The sequence below is a fragment of the Gossypium arboreum genome, chromosome 2 (genome assembly GCF_025698485.1).
Source record: "Gossypium arboreum isolate Shixiya-1 chromosome 2, ASM2569848v2, whole genome shotgun sequence".
NCBI lineage: Eukaryota > Viridiplantae > Streptophyta > Magnoliopsida > Malvales > Malvaceae > Gossypium > Gossypium arboreum.
The window spans coordinates 19,252,591-19,270,502 of record NC_069071.1 but is presented as its reverse complement, the minus strand read 5'-3'; positions in this window follow the sequence as shown (position 1 = coordinate 19,270,502).

Genomic DNA, 17,912 nt, shown 5'->3' with positions numbered 1-17,912 from the left:
CGTTTCTTTGTTTCTCTGTTTATAGATTTTGCTCGTTAGCGATCGGATTCGGGATCATAGAAGTTGAAGTCAACCACACTATCAAAGCCCTTTTTGGTACTCCTTTAGTTGAGTTTTGGATATGGCATGTATAGGACCACCCTCGGTTGTTTTAAGTACTTTGTGATGTATATGTGTGCCATGCGAAAATGGTTCGTAAAAGTGGAGTATGGAATTTGACCATATGTGGTTTGTAATTATATTTGGTTTCATGATGTGATTATGGTTTGGAATGAGAGTGTTGGTCGCATGATCAGCCATTGGAATGGCTAAGTATGATCATATGTGGACCTAAGTATGACTAGACTATAGTTGGTCCATGGGAACTACAATATAGGTAAAGCCTACCTTAAAAACAGAGGCTGTCAGCTGCAGTGACGCGGATGTGAAAAATCACCAAAATTTGTAGAAATGGTGTTAAATAGCGAATAAATTATTTGATCGAACCTTGACGAGTCTATTTTCATATGAAAGTAACGAAACAATCATATGAACAGTATACTGAGAGATATTAAAGTTCTCGTGAGACAGGGCCAGAACGGTTTCTGGGTCCTCTGTCGCGACTTTGAAAATTTACCATAAATTATACAGAATGAATTAGAAGTCATGCCTTATATGTGAAGATTCCTTTTTTAGTCTAGTCGCATTAGAAACAAACGGCATCAGTATTGAAACCCTGTACAGAGAGATATTCAAGTTGTAACGCGCGAAGGTCAGTGTAGTCGACCCCTGTAACATGGGTGACTTTAACTAATAAACTGTACCAATTGGCCCGACCAAAAATTCTAGAAACAAATCCGGGGATGGATATATGAGTCTAAATTCAGGGAAAATTTACGGAATCAGTTTCCGAGTTCTGTAACTCGAGATATGCTTTTTAAGGCAACAGTGACGCAGTTTTCCAGCTTGCCTGGGAATGTCAAGTTGGTCGGTGCTATAAGTGGTTTTGGCTTGTTAACCCCTCGTGTCCTACACCGGCAACGGTCTCAGGTTCGGGGTGTTACAATTTTATTGGTACCAGAGCTACGGTTTAGTCGATCCTAGGACTACCGTGATATGTTTGGGGTCTAGCTATACATGCCATTAAGTGATAATTGATAGTGTGGTGATTTCTGACATTTTGAAATTTGTGTTTGTTTATAGCCATGGATCCCGATCCCAACCGAGCAATAGCTGATGATGTCGAGAGTGTGGCGCTTTGCTCGCGCAAGGGACAGCGCCGCGGACTCTCAACCTATTGCTAGCAATCCGAATGATGAGGCTAAGCAAGCCTTCTATAGCGTGATGAATGATTGGTTCAACCAATACATTCGAACTAACACTACTGTTCCACAACCTCCATTCCCGACTAATGCAACCCCGCACCTACAATACCTCAGTAGCCCGACCAAATAAGGTCAAGTAAGCCCCAGTCGATGAATTTGAAAACATGGGGCTACTGAATTTAAAGCTACGGATAGCGACGATGCCGAGCAAGCTGAATTTTGGTTGGACAACACTATCCGGTGCTCGATGAGCTATCATGTACACCGATGAATGCTTAAAGTGTACTATCTCCTTGCTACGCGATTCCGCCTACTATTGGTGGAGTACTCGACTTCTGTTGTGCCTAGGAGCACGTAACTTGGGAGTTCTTTCTAACCAAGTTCAAAGAAGTATATCACTCGAGATTTATGGATCAAAAGCGGAAGGAATTTCTTGAACTTAAACAAGGTTCCATGTCGGTTCGACTACGAACGAAAATTTGTGAGGCTTAGCCAGATGCAGCTGAATGCATTTCTTCGAAGTGTGATGTGTAAACGCTCAAGATGGACTGAATGATGATATAAAGCGGTATGTTGGCATTTTGGAAATCCGAGAGTTTGTGGCTCTTGTCGAGCGGCGTGCAAAGCCGAGGAGCTCAAGATGGAGAAAAGAAAAGTGAAGTGGGAGCAAGGAGTTTCAGTAAGAGGTCTTGGGAAGCCCTTCCCACATCATCAAAGAAATTTAGAGATGGCTTAGGCCGGTCTAGAGACACTTCGGGCTTTTCTAGACGAGACCGCGATCGACCCCCTATGGGCACGCGAGTCACTTCGATCGCCAGTGTTGGCAATGATCGTCGAGACATAACGGAGTGCCAATATTGTGGCAAATGGCATTCTGGGAGTTGTAGACTCCGTGACCGCTCCTGTTACAAGTGCGGATCAGTCGATCATTTCATTAAGGATTGCCCGAGTTTATCTGAACAAAACGTAAATCAAAGTGGGAACCCGGGTGCTACCACAACTCGAGGTAGGCCACCTAGAAATATGGGCAATGCTAGTGGCGGTCGAGAGGATCTAGAGATGCTACCATCGATTCGAGGCTCGTGCTCTGCTAGGACTTATGCCATACGCCGACGTGAGTATGCTTCCTCGTCGATGTTATTACCGGTACTTTTACTCTCCTTTACACTAATGTGATTGCTTTGATTGACCCCGGTCCTACTCATTCTTATATATGCGAAACCTTAGCATCCAAGAAGACTTTGCCCATTGAGTCTACTGAGTTTGTAATTCGGGTGTCAAACCCCTTGGGTCATTACGTGCTTGTCAACAAAGTGTGTAAGAAAAGTCCCCTAGTATTCCGAGGTTCTTGTTTTCCGGTGGACTTGATGCTTTTGCCGTTCGACGAATTCGACGTTATTCTTGGTTGGATTGGTTGACCATGCACGATGCGGTTGTAAATTGCAAAAGCAAGACTATTGATCTGAGGTGCGCAAATAACGAGATAATTCGAGGATGAGTCTACGGACTTAAAGGGTTGCCGGTGTAATATCGCAATGTTGGCCCGTAAATATGTAAGAAAAGGGTGCGGCGTACCTTGCGTATGTGCTCAATGACAAGGAGTCAGAAAAGAAACCCGAATCTGTGCCAGTGGTTTGTGAATACCCGGATGTTTTTCCTGAAGAATTGCCGGGTTTACCACCTATTCGGGAAATAGAATTTGGCATCGAATTGGTACCTGGTACCACTCCAATTTCGATAGCTCCGTATCGTATGGCACCAACGGAATTAAAGGAGTTGAAAGCTCAGTTGCAAGAATTGGTGGATAGAGGTTTTGCTCGCCCGAGTTTCTCGCCTTGGGGTGCGCCCAGTGTTGTTTGTAAAAAGAAGGATGGAACCATGAGGTCGTGCATCGACTATCGTCGACTTAATAAAGCGGCGATAAAGAACAAATATCCGTTATCAGCGTATCGACGATTTGTTCGATCAATCGAAGGAGCTTCGGTGTTCTCGAAAATAGATTTGAGATCGGGCTATTATCAATTACGAATTGAGATTGGACGTACCAAGACCGCCTTGAGCGAGATATGGTCACTACGAGTTCCTAGTGATGCCGTTTGGGCTTACTAATGCCCTGCGGTATTTATGGATTTAATGAATCGGATCTTTAGACCATATTTGGATCGATTAAGTAGTCGTGTTCATTGATGACATCTTGGTCTATTCAAGAAATGAGACCGAACATGCTGAACACCGAGGTTAGTTTGCAAATTTTACGGAATAAGCAATTATATGCTAAGTTCAGCAAGTGTGAGTTCGGTTAGAGAGGTTAGCTTCTTGGGGCATGTGATATCTGATCGGGTATTCGAGTCGACCGAACAAAATTTTAGCCATACTTAACTGGAAGCCTCAGAAATATTACCGAGGTTCGAGCTTTTTGGGGCTGGCGGTTATTACCGACGATTTGTGAAAGGTTTCTCAACGATAGCCACGCCAATGACGGTTACTCCAAAAGGATGTTAAGTTCGAATGGACGGAGAAATGTCGAAAAGTTTCGATCAATGAAAACTTATTTGATGAAGCCCCAATTCTAGTGCAACCCGAATCGGGCAAAGAGTTTGTCATTTATAGTGACGCATCCCTACTTGGGTTGGGTTGCGTCTTGATGCAAGAAGGGCGAGTTGTGGCCTATGCGTCGAGACAATTAAAGCCACATGAGAAAAATTATCCGACCCATGATCTCGAATTGGCGCCATCGATTCGCCTTAAAGATATGGCGACATTACTTATTTGGTGAGAAGTGCCATGTATCCGGATCACAAAAGTCTCAAATATTTGATGACTCAAAGAGACTTAAATCTGCGACAAAGACGTTGGCTCGAGCTGTTAAAGGATTATGAGTGGTCATTGACTATCACCCGGGAAAGGCGAATGTGGTTGCGGATGCCTTAAGTCGTAAATCATTATTCACTTTACGAGTGATAAATGTACACTTGTCTCGTTCTACCCGACAATGTGTTAGTAGCTGAATTGAAAGCCAAACCATTATTGATCGTCAAATTCATGAAGCTCGAGAAAGTCGACGATGAGTTGGTTGCAAACGGAAATTTGAGTGTGTTCCGAACAAGGACTCGAATTTCAAATCGATGATGACGATTGTTTGAGGTTCAAAAGTCGTTCGTGTGTTCCAAAGAATTGAACTTATTTCGATAATTCTGAACGAAACCCATTGTAGCCGAATGGCAATCCACCCGGGGAGTACGAAGATGTACAACGATTTGAAATGTCGATTTTGGTGGCATGGTATGAAACGAGACATCTCCAACTTTGTTTTGAGATGTTTAATATGTCAACAAGTGAAAGCGGAACATCAAGTGCCTTCAGATTACTTGATGACCACGATACCCGAGTGGAAATGGGATCGAGTCACAATAGACTTTGTATCCGGACTGCCATTGTCAGCAAGTAAGAAGGATGCGATTTGGGTCGTGGTAGATAGATTGACTAAGTTGGCTCACTTTATCCCCGTACGTACGGATTTTTCAATGGACAAACTAGCCGAATTGTACGTTTCTCAGATTGTGAGATTACACGGGTGCCTATTTCCATCGTATCGGATAGAGATCCGAGATTTACCTCGCGATTTTGGAAGAAGTTGCAAGAAGCTTTGGGTACCAAGCTACATTTCAGACCGCCTTTCACCCCCAAACCGATGGTCAATCCGAGCGGATAATTCAGATACTTGAGGATATGTTAAGATGTTGCATCCTCGAGTTCGATGGTTCATGGGAACAATATTTGCCTTTGATTGAATTCGCCACAACAATAGTTTTCAATCAAGTATTAAGATGGCACCCTACGAGGCTTTGTACGATCGTAAATGCCGTACACCATTGTTTTGGACCGAGCTCGGTGAAAGCAAAATTTTCGGGTGGATTTAATTAGAGATCTGAATGAAAGTGAAAGTAATCCGTGAAAGTCTCAAGATAGCCTCCGATCGTCGAAGTCATACGCTGGTCTGAAACGAAAAGACATCGAGTATCGTGGGAGATAAAGTGTTTCTCAAGGTTTCGCCTTGGAAAAGATACTCAGATTCTACCGTAAGGGCAAGTTGAGCCTGAGGTTCATTGGGCCATATGAGATATCCGAAGCGAGTCGGTCGATGGCATATCATTTGATTTTGCCCCCGAACTCGAAAAGATTCACGATGTCTTTCATGCTTCGATGCTTCGACGCTATAGATCTGATCCATCGCACGTGATTAGTCCATCAGAGGTTGAAATTCAAACCGATATGAGTTATGAGGAAGAACCGATTCGTATCCTATCACGTGAAGTGAAAGAGTTGCGAAACAAACGGGTTCCGCTAGTGAAAGTGTTATGGCTCAAACACGGGATAGAAGAAGCTACTTGGGAAACCGAGAACTCTATGAAAGAGCGATACCCAACCCTATTTACCGGTAAGATTTTCGGGGGCGAAAATTTCTTAAGTGGGGGAGAGTTGTGACAGCCCAAAATTGACCCTAGTCGGGATGTGGTTTCGGGACCACAAAATCGAGGCATAAAAATAATTTAAAATTTATTTTGATGCCTATGATATGTGTTAATTTGTGTGTGACATTTTTGATGTTTCGATTTAGTGTTATAAATGTGAATTTCACTAGAAAGGACCTAGTAGTGTACTTTGAAAGTATGATGGGGAAATGTGTGATGACTAGTTGCTCATGCATGCAAAAATAAGGATTTGCATGTCAAATTTCCCCCAACATGAAGTGGCCGCCATGGCAGAGAGGATGGGCAAAACATGTCATGAAACATGTTTTGTTGGTGCATTAGGGAGAAATAATAAACAAAGGTGTATGGGTAAGAAAAGAATGAAAAAAAATGTGTGTGAGTGTGGTATTCCCCCATTGCCGTGAGTTGTAGAGAAAGAAAGAAAAATTTTGTTCATCCTTTCTTTGAGCCAAAACTAAGGAAGAAGGAGGATTTTTGCTCCATTTTTGGTTTGGAAGAGATCTAGAAGGAGATTTTGGCTATACTTGCATCAAGATTAAGGTATGTATGAGGTTGTGTCATGAGATTCATGCATGTTTTAGTTGCTAACTTGATGTTCATGTTAGCCATGGTTCAAATCCTTGTTATGCCATGGAAATGGTATTTGGCCAAGGTTGTTATTGTGTTGAAGCCATTGCATGCTAAATGTGAAGCTTGCTAATGATGCATGCAATGATGGATTGACTACTCTTGAAATTTCTTTGTAGCAATCTTGAGTAAGACATTGAATTCTTTGTTTAACCATGACCGAAGTTGAAAGAGTATGGTTGTGATGTATTCGGCCATGGTGCATTCATGAGCATGATTTATGCTTGTTACTTGATTGGTAAAAATTTGTGTTTGGATGGGTATGAACCCCTTGAGATTCGGCCTTGCACATATATGTGTATACATGTTTGCACATGATGTATTGGCATGACATATATACTATTTCAAGGTATATATTTGCTTGTGATGATGTTTTGGTTATGAAGTACATGAGAGATGTGTATTGAGCTACAATATGTAATCGTTAGTTAGTAAAATGCATGCTGTTTTGTGTGGTATTAAGTGCATAATTGGCCTCAACATGGACATGCATATTCGGCCACATGAGGGGAAATTGGTGTGCATGCATTCGGTTAGAGGCAAGCATATTGATGCCTATTCTTGGCTTAGAAAATTGCTAAGAGGAATATTAACTAATGTGTTGAGTTCGATTCGTGATTTCGTACATATGCGACTTTGATGCCTAATGAGCATATATATTGGCTAGGTATCTTGAATTCCTCTTCGATGCTCAAATGATAAAACCAATTTATTTGTTAAATTAAGCTCAAGAGCAAAGGGAGCTAAATCCGATAAGGGAAGGAAAAAGTCGTCGAATAGCCGTCGAAATCGTTCGACCACGTCCGAGGTAAGTTTTGAGTATCGAAACTTAGATTTTGATTCGATTGAATGAAGTAATAAGCAATCGAAATTGTGCCTTTGTATGTGGCCATTGAGCCGAAATGATATTTTGCTAAGTGAATTGTGCATAAAAGTTGTGTTATGAAATTGAAACAAAGATGTGTATGAATGTTCGAGTGATATCGGGCTAAGCCCGAAGGCAATTGTGCGAGTTATGATATCCGGGCTAAGCTTGAAGGCAATTAGGCGAGTTATGATATCGGGCTAAGCCCAAGGCAATTGTGCAAATTGTGATATCCGGGTTAAGTCCCGAAGGCCTTTGTGCGGGTTACCATAACGGGCTATGTCCGAAGGCGTTTGAACAGTAGCTATATCCGGATAAACTCGAAGGTATGTGATTCGAGAACTTTGAACTTGCTGGAAAATTTTCAGTTAATGCACTTGTGAAATTCCCAACAACAAGGTGCGTTTTGTGTGTGCCGCACACTATGAGTAAGTGCGTATGAATATTCGCTCTAATGATAAATGAGCTATCGGCATTAACTAGGCCGTTATTTGTGTATGAATATAAGAGTTGGGATTGTGAAGTAAGCATGTCTTTGAGAAATTGTGCATATAAATTATTGTTTAGCTACTTGAATGCTATGCTTTGGTTGTGTGTATATTATGGCTCGAAACTTACTAAGCATAAATTGCTTACTCCGTTTCTTTGTTTCTCTGTTTATAGATTTTGCTCGTTAGCGATCGGATTCGGGATCATAGAAGTTGAAGTCAACCACACTATCAAAGCCCTTTTTGGTACTCCTTTAGTTGAGTTTTGGATATGGCATGTATAGGACCACCTCGGTTGTTTTAAGTACTTTGTGATGTATATGTGTGCGGCCATGCGAAAATGGTTCGTAAAAGTGGAGTATGGAATTTGACCATATGTGGTTTGTAATTATATTTGGTTTCATGATGTGATTATGGTTTGGAATGAGAGTGTTGGTCGCATGATCAGCCATTGGAATGGAATATGATCATATGTGGACCTAAGTATGACTAGACTATAGTTGGTCCATGGGAACTACAATATAGGTAAAGCCTACCTTAAAAACAGAGGCTGCCAGCTGCAGTGACTTGGATGTGAAAAATCACCAAAATTTGTAGAAATGGTGTTAAATAGTGAATAAATTATTTGATCGAACCTTGACGAGTCTATTTTCGTATGAAAGTAACGAAATGATCATATGAACAGTATACTGAGAGATATTAAAGTTCTCGTAAGACAGGGCCAGAACGGTTTCTGGGTCCCCTGTCGCGACTTTGAAAATTTACCATAAATTATCCCGAATGAATTAGAAGTCATGCCTTATATGTGCAGATTCCTTTTTGAGTCTAGTCTCATTGGAAACAAACAGCATCAGTATTGAAACCCTGTACAGACAGATATTCAAGTTGTAACGCGCGAAGGTCAGTGTAGTCGACCCCTGTAACATGGGTGACTTTAACTAATAAACTGTACCAATTGGACCGACCAAAAATTCTAGAAAAAAATCCAGGGATGGATATATGAGTCTAAATTCAGGGAAAATTTACGGAATCAGTTTCTGAGTTCTGTAACTCGAGATATGCTTTTTAAGGCAACAGTGATGCAGTTTTCCAGCTTGCCTGGGAATGTCAAGTTGGTCGGTGCTATAAGTGGTTTTGGCTTGTTAACCCCTCGTGTCCGACACCGGCAACGGTCTCGGGTTCGGGGTGTTACAACCTCTCACACTGATCCGATGTCACATAATCATAGGAATAGTCTCATAGATTGCTCACGTATGCATCACATAACTACCTTATGATTTAGTTCAAATCAAGCTCACATATAAACTTGGAGTACATACCTGTTTAACCTTTCGCATTGAATATATTTATAAGCAATTCTTATTGCGAAGTCTTATAGCTTTAAACTCTACTCGGATTATCGGCGAGACCTTTAGCTCAGATGAAATCTCCACACGAGTCAGCGGGTCTTAACCCAGACATAGTCACCACATATGGTCATCTGGTCTTTAATCCCGGGTTTACATCATAGAGTTTCATGCATATTTATTCACATGTTACAACATTCACATCGACTATCATATTTGTAATTCATTTACCTCATCAAATATCTAATAAAACACACCTTCCGCCGTTTGTCATTTGGCCACAATATATATATATACACATCTCATACATATCTCACATTAGCCATTTGGCTTTACCACATATCCATCTCATACACGTTTCGCATTAGCCATTCGGCTTTACCTCATATCCATCTCATACACGTTTCGCATTAGCCATTCGGCTTTACCTCATATCCATCTCATACACATTTCGCATTAGCCATTCGGCTTTACCACATATATACACTTCCACGTTCATCACATTGGCCATTACGCCTTATCACATATATGCATGTTCACATTCATCACATTGGCCATTCGCCTTATCACATATATGCATATTCACATTCATCACATTGGCCATTCGGCCTTATCACACATATGCATGTTCACATTCATCACATTGGCCATTCGGCCTTATCACACATATGCATGTTCACATTCATCACATTGGCCATTTGGCCTTGTCTCATATATGCATGTTCACATTCATCACATTTGCCATTCGGCCTTATCTCATATATACACATTCACATTCATCACATAAAATCCTAAATCAAAATATAAATTTTCATGTATTCACATCACAATTATCCAAATATACTTCACATACCACATATACTTTCTTGTATACACTTTGTCTTGGCTGAATCTACATCTATCATTTTCCAATGAATAATTCAATTTCAAGCCATACTATCATTTCATATTCGAATACTTATAAACTTACAATTTCACAAATTTTAATATCAAAGATCCATCTAACACTCATATATCATTTTATAATATCACAATTTAGAATTCACGTATGGGTTTAATCAATAGCTTATGAGCAACTAAAACAAGTTTTATCCATGTTTACAACATAACCACAATTTCTCTACAAGCTGTTTTCCTGAGCAACAGTCATTAAATTATTTGTAACTGGGGCTACGAAATTCCAAATTATGTGCCGTTAATTTTCAATGAAAATAGACTCGTATAACCTCTATCCACAAAATTTTCAGAATTTTTGGTTTGTCCAATCAATACCAGATTTTTCTTAAAATTTCCCCTATTTTACTGCTTGACTACTCTGACTACTCTTCACTAAGAATTTAATTTCTCAATGTAAAGAATTCAAAATATGTTTTCATTTATTTTGTTTGAAACTAGACTCATTCAGGAGTCTAAACATATAATTTTATCTTATAATCATTTTTGTACGATTTATAATGATTTTCCAAATACTGAACAGGGGATTTCGGAGCTGTTCTGACTCTATCTCACACAACTTTGAAAATCTCATTATCGGCAACCCCTTTACTTAGAAGATTTCTTTTATACGAAACTAGACGCATCAAGCTTTAATTACATAATTTATTCAGCCTTTAACTCAACTTCCACAATTTATGGTAATTTTTGCAAAACACGCTACTGCTGCTGTCCCTAGCAGATTTATACAATTTACTCTGTAAAGTTCTCATTCACATATTTAAAACATAATATCATATATGCCGTCATTTAGAAAAGTCATTGACCTTAACGTATATACATAATTCATATTCATCCCGTTTTAAAACTTAAAACTTACAAAGGAATCAAACTCAATTACTTAAGAACTTACTTTATTTTTTGAGCAAGCTGCGGATAGGCTACTCGACGGCTTTCTCTTTCCCCTTATCTGATTTAGATCCTCTTTGCTCATGAGCTTAATTAAAACAAATGAATTTGTTTCATTACTTATTCAACATTACTTCTTTAATAGTCACAGTTGATAATCGTATAACTTCAGTGCATAATGTGTTTATGAAATATACCATGACTAACTTTTATGTTTATTTCACTAATACCTAATTCACATGCACAAACAAGAATTCACATTACTTGCCATTGTAAATGGAACCTAGATAGCCAATTACCATGGCGAACATACAGCCACTTATATAAATAACACAAAGTGATACAAATTTATTTTTACCATTACAAATCATAAAAAAATGACCAATGCATACGACATCAACAATATATATATACCAAATACCTATATTGCATACTTATCAATATGAACTTAGAGCCCTATCCTAATATTCATGTACATATTATCCACCATTTCCAAACCAATTCATCAATGCAATCATACCATTACAAATCAACTTAGAATAACCATATCTAATAATCAAATACCTATAGCATTGCATATTTCTCACATAGCAAGTACAACTAAATTCATTATTAATATATATATATATATATCTAAACACTTAACTACAAGATTTAATCACCATTATCAAATCATAAAATAGCTTATAACCATCATCTATATTTACTTCACATAAACCGAAATAACCATTACATCATCTTTAATACACTTAGCATTTTACCCATTTAATCAAGCCAAATCTCAAGACCATTCCATCACACAAATTATACCATAAATCATACTTACAATTTAAGTTAATACATGACCGAAAATCACCATCATTAACATCATTATCAAACCAAAACCAAAACACATCTATCATCCGTATACCAAGCTTACCAAAACAAACTACTATGAGTTTCAAGCTTATTGACCGAATCTCAAACCTCAAAATTCTAAGTTTAATCCATGTGATAAGTAGAATTTGAACTAATCATCTCAAACATGCATAGATTTTCAAGAATCATTCAATACATACCTCATTCTAGCCATCTTCTAAGCCAAAATTAAAGCAACCAAACTTTCTTCTCCTCCCTTTAGGCTACGGCAATGGAGGACAAGGATGAACCAACTTTGGTTTCTCCTCCCACTAACTATTATCTAATATCTCTTTTTTTTTTCTTTTATTAATTCATTCGTAATATAATATCTTAAATCACAATACATATTATATATATAACACCATATCATGACCGGCCACCATCTCAAAAGTGGGTAATTTGACATGCAAGCCAACATTTTTGAATACATGCTCTATTAGATCACTTTATATATTTACCTAACCTATTTTACCAATGTTTCACATAAGTCCCGTTTCAAAATTTCACATACAAATGGCAAAATTAATGCTTGAAATTTTTACACATGCATTTACTCACATCATGAACATAGAATATAACTTTCAATTATTTATAAAATTCAGTTTCGTGGTCCCGAAACCACTTTTCGACTAGGGTCTACTGAGGACTGTCACATGTATGATGACATACAAATGCTATGTTTGCGGTTTAATTGAGAATATTTAATCATTAAATGCATACCATGTTATATGTTTTTGATTTTGTATAAGTGTGCAAGAGATTAAGGTTGACCAAAGCTTGGAAAATAGCATAGGTATATTCCACACAGGCAAAGACACGACCATTTGTCTCAACCGTGTATGGAACACGGCTTTGGGACACAGGCGTGTGGAGCCTTAAAGCATGAAATTTTCAAGAGTTTTGTAAGTTCTCAGTTTAGTCCCGAACCCTTTCTAAAGTATGTTTTGGGCTTCGTAGACTCAAATAAGGGACTATGTATAAGTGAATGAACGTTTTGAAAAATATAATGAAATTTTATGGCCCGTATTTTAGCTTAATGTTTGTATGTTTGTCCGGTAATGCCTCGTACCTTATCCCGGCCTCGGGTACGAGTAAGGGGTGTTACATTTAGTGGTATCAGAGTTGTAATAGCCCAAAATTGGGTCTAGTTGGAACAAAGGTTTCGGGACCATAAAATCCAAGATAGAAATAATTATTTTATGATTATTTTGAGGTCTATGATATGATTGCATGATTGTGTGAAAATTTCGTGAAGAAATTTTATGCATAAAGTGGTCAATTTGAAGTTAGGGACTAAATTGAATATGTTGCAAAACTTGCATTCTAGAAGATTCTAGTATGAAATTGCTTTGAAATATCAGTTAGGAGGTCTTAAATATAAATTTGACCAATTTCTAAGTGATGGACAAAAATTGGACATGGATGGAATTTTTGAAAGTTTAGTAAGGAAGGGCATTTTGGTCATTTGGTAATTAAAAGAAATAAAAAGGGAAAATAAAGCTAAAATTGACTCATCTTTTTCATGGAGGCCGAAATTAGCATGGGGGAAGCCATGGCTAGGGTTTTCAAGCTTTTCAAGCTTTCCAAGCTTAATAGTAAGTCCGTTCTAACCCTGTTTTTCAAGTTCTTTATGTTTTTGGAATCCCGGTAATTTGATGAAGCTTATTCTAGCAATAATTTAAGCTAGGGTTCATATTTGGAAAAATACCCATAGGTGAAATGTGTTTATTTTTCTGTTTTATGATAGAATATGAGGTTTTAAATTATGTTAGACAACTTCTGCTACTCGGTTTTGAGTGAAAACGAGTAAAAGGGCTTAATCGGTAAAAAAACCTAATAGTCATAATTATATGTTAGAGTGAGAATTTGATGTTTACATAGAAGGGAAAACTGATCAGCATGTCATAAAACATAAGAATAAGGGATGAAGTTTAATTCTCGAGCCTAAGGGCAAAAGCATAAATATGCAAAAGTTTAGGGGCAAAATTGTAATTTTTCCAAAGTTTGAGTTAAGGACTGTTTTGAATATTACATTAATTAAATAAGTAAAATATGATGTTTTAGATCCTGGAAAATGAGATTTGAACCTAGAATGAGAGAAAAATCGAAAGTTGGGAAAGTTGGTAAAATGGTTGTTTTAGTATCAAGGTAAGTTCATATGTATAATAAGCATTAATTTATGCATGTTTCAATGTAAAATTGATATATTTATTATAAGTTCGAGGTGTTGAAAGTATGTAAGTTGGTATGATAATAATATAGTAATAATGTGTAAATTATATTTGAAAGTTAAATTTAGTGAATTAATTGAATTATGTTAAATTAAATGATTATGGTGCCAAGTTTATGAATTGATTTAAAAATATGTCTATGGTACATGAAGTGCATTGAATTATCATACATAAATGTGATTTCTATGATTATGGACATTATGGGAAATTGTAAGTTCAAATGATTTTTAATAAGGCAATGTGTAATTTAATGTTATTGCCTTGATATTAAATGAGGTGTAAGTTTATATGTAAGTAATACATCAATATTGCTTGTATTATGATATTTTATAATAATATTGGAAATATGTTTGCGGATAATTGCTTGATTGGTGATATTGTTGGAAAAGAGAGAGAAATCCCAGTTGAACCTTCGGAAAGATTGGATGATACAGATAGTATGCAGCTAGGTCACATGTATGGTACTGAGTGCACATCATGTGTACAAGAGAGCTACAAGACATTATGATGTAGCTAGGTCGCATGGGTGATACATGTGTACACCATGTAGACAAGAGAGCTACGGGATATATGTAGCTAGGTCGCATGCGTGGTTCCAGGTGAAGGACACCATATAGACAAGAGAGCTACGAGATAAATTGGCTAGGTCACATGGGTGGTACTGAGTGTTCACCATGTGTACAAGAGAGCCGAACTATATGATGGGTGGAGCTATGTGCTGAAACCACCAAGTATCGAGGATCGATCCGAAGTGTTCAACGGGAGACTCTCTATGTATTGCTTTGTGAGTTTTGTGATGAATAAGTGTAGGAACTTGGTTATGTGAATGATGTGTTCATTAAGTGACTAGGATGTGGTAAGGTTATAAACAAGTAAGTTATACATGAGGATGATTTTATGGTGACCTTGTGATAATGGGCCTATACTTGTGATGTATGAAATGTGTGAAAATGATTGTGATATGTATGTTAAAATGAGGTTAATACAAAGAAAGTGTGAAAGAGTGAATTAGCAATAAAATTGTTTTAGATAGTAGCAGTGATGTGATTTTGAAAAATCACCAAAAATAGTAGAACTTGAATCAGAGACTGAATGAGATATCAAATTAAATCTTAATGAGTCTATTTTCATATAAAAGAAACATAGAAAGAAAATGAGTTCTATATTTTGATATATTTATGTTTTTCTGAGACTGGTTCAGAATGATTACGTGATTCCCTGTTCTGACTTTGGAAAATCATAAAAATTTGGATAAAAATAATTAAAGGCTTAAAATTATATTTTTAAAATCCATAATGAGTTTATTTTCAAGATAAATCAACAAGAACATTATCCGAGTTCTGTACTGTGAGATAATTAATTTTTAGTGAAGAGAGGTCAGAACTGTCAGAGTGTGAAACAGGGGAAATTTTAATGAATAAACTGTACTAATTGGCTAAACCAAAAATCATGAAAATTTTATGGTGGAAAGATATGTGCGTCTAGTTTTAGGGGAAATTTATGGATCTTAATTTGGAGCTCTTTAGATCGAATTATAAATAAGTAAGTGACTATAACTCGTGTGGATAGTTTGATGTGAGCATTTATTAGTAAATTGTGAAATCGTACTTACAAGAATGCTATATACATTAAGGATGTGGAATGGAGAGGAGGAGGAGGAAAATAAATATCTGTGGAATACATGGAAACTATGGTATATGAAATATTGATATAATGAAATAAATGATACGTGTTTATAAGAAAACAGAAAGAGAATGATATGTATCATGACATGTATATATATATGACTAGTCTCAATGTAATGCTTGTTCGGTATGGAGTTGAATTGAAATGTTTCAAGAAAACATGTTATTTTGCGCATCTGAATTGTGGTATTTTATAAAGATATGATCTAGTTTTAAATATGAATGCTTGATATTAAGCTGAAGATATTTGGTAAGATGATAATTTTGGTATAAATGTATAAGTGGTACTATAATAAACAAGGTAAAATGAGTATGAGATACACATGTATGATGACATACAAATGCTATGTTTGTGGTTTAATTGAGAATATTTAATCATTAAATGAATACCATGTTATATGCTTTTGATTTTTTATAAGTGTGTAAGAGATTATGGTTGACCAAAGCTTGGAAAATAGCCTAGGTATATTCCACACAGGCAAAGACACGACCATGTGTCTCAGCCGTGTATGGAACAAGACTTTGGGACACGGGCGTGTGGAGCCTTAAAGCATGAAATTTTCAAGATTTTTGTAAGTTCTCAGTTTAGTCCTGAACCCTTTCTAAAGTGTGTTTTGGGCTTCGTAGACTCAAATAAGGGACTATGTGTAAGTGAATGAACGTTTTGAAAAATATAATGAAATTTTTTGGCCTGTATTTTAGTTTAATGTTGTATGTTTGTCCGGTAATGCCTCGTACCTTATCCCGGCCTCGGGTACGGGTAAGGGGTGTTACAGTATGTGTGAAAGTTTCGTAAAATAATTTTAGCGTTTAAATGCTTAATTTGATAAAAGGACTAAATCGCGTAAAATGTAAAAGTTGTATGCTATTAGTTAAAGGTATCAAATTGCCTTGGATTTAAATATAATGGCCTTAAATGGTAATTAAACCATTTTAAATGATAGTGGACTATTATGGACAACCATTACATGTTTTTAATGTTTATTCATTAAGGGTAAGTAAGTAATTTTGTAAATATGTTAATTAAAATACAACAAAACATGAATTTTGTCCATCTTTCTTCTTGTTGGCCGAATATTGAAGTAGAAAAGAATTCATTTTGTTCTTTTAGGGTTCGGCACACTCACATAGCTTGATTGAGGTATGTTTTGAGCTCGATTTTTTATGATTTCTATATTTTTGAGATTGTTGCTTAGTAATCTAGCTCGTACCCTAATTTCTGAATTTGTTGATGAATTTGTGAGTTGCTATTGATGATAGCTTGATTTTTTTGAATGCTGGTGATGGAAAATGAATAATTGTTGATAGATTAATATGTTTTGTTAAGTGACTTTTAGAGAAATATAAATTAGGGATTAAATTGTGAAAAGATGAAATATGGGGTTAAAATGTGAAATAAATGTGAAATATGGATGGCTAAGGGTACTATGGTAATTCGACCAAGCACGGGTTAAATTGAATTTTGTGAAATTTTGTGTATTTCTGTAATAAGCACTAAATTGAATAAATGTGAAACTTTAGAGGCTAAAGTGTAAAAATGCCCAAATGTGTGTTTGAGGACTGAATTGAATAAGTTGGTGATTAAATGGATTAATTTTGAATATATATAGATCAAGAATGAAATAAATCGGATTTAGATCGTGGGAAAACGAAAGTTGTCGAATAGTCAATCCAGTCCATTTATCCCGATACGAGGTAAGTTCATATTGCAATAAATGTCTTTAAATTGAATTATATATGTTTTATTATCATTGAATTTCTACGAATGTTGAACGAGAAAATACGAACAAGAATCGAAGAAGTTACGATATTCGAAAGTCCCATATAAACCTTAGGAATAGTATAGGATACGAATGTCATGACATTAGGTTACCGAGATGTGATTACGTGTAACACCATGTCTGAGACATTAGCATTGTATTGTGATTATGTGTAAGACCATGTCTGGGACATTGGAATCGTGATTTGATTTCGTGTAAGACCCTGTCTGGGACATAGGCATCGATATGTGATAACATGTAAGAGCATATCTGGGATATGGCATTGTACGAGCTTTATGTGATTTTTGTGTATCCTTAACAATTCCAAACGGTTCAATGGGAAAAGTCTAGTTATGAAAGAATGTGTGAAT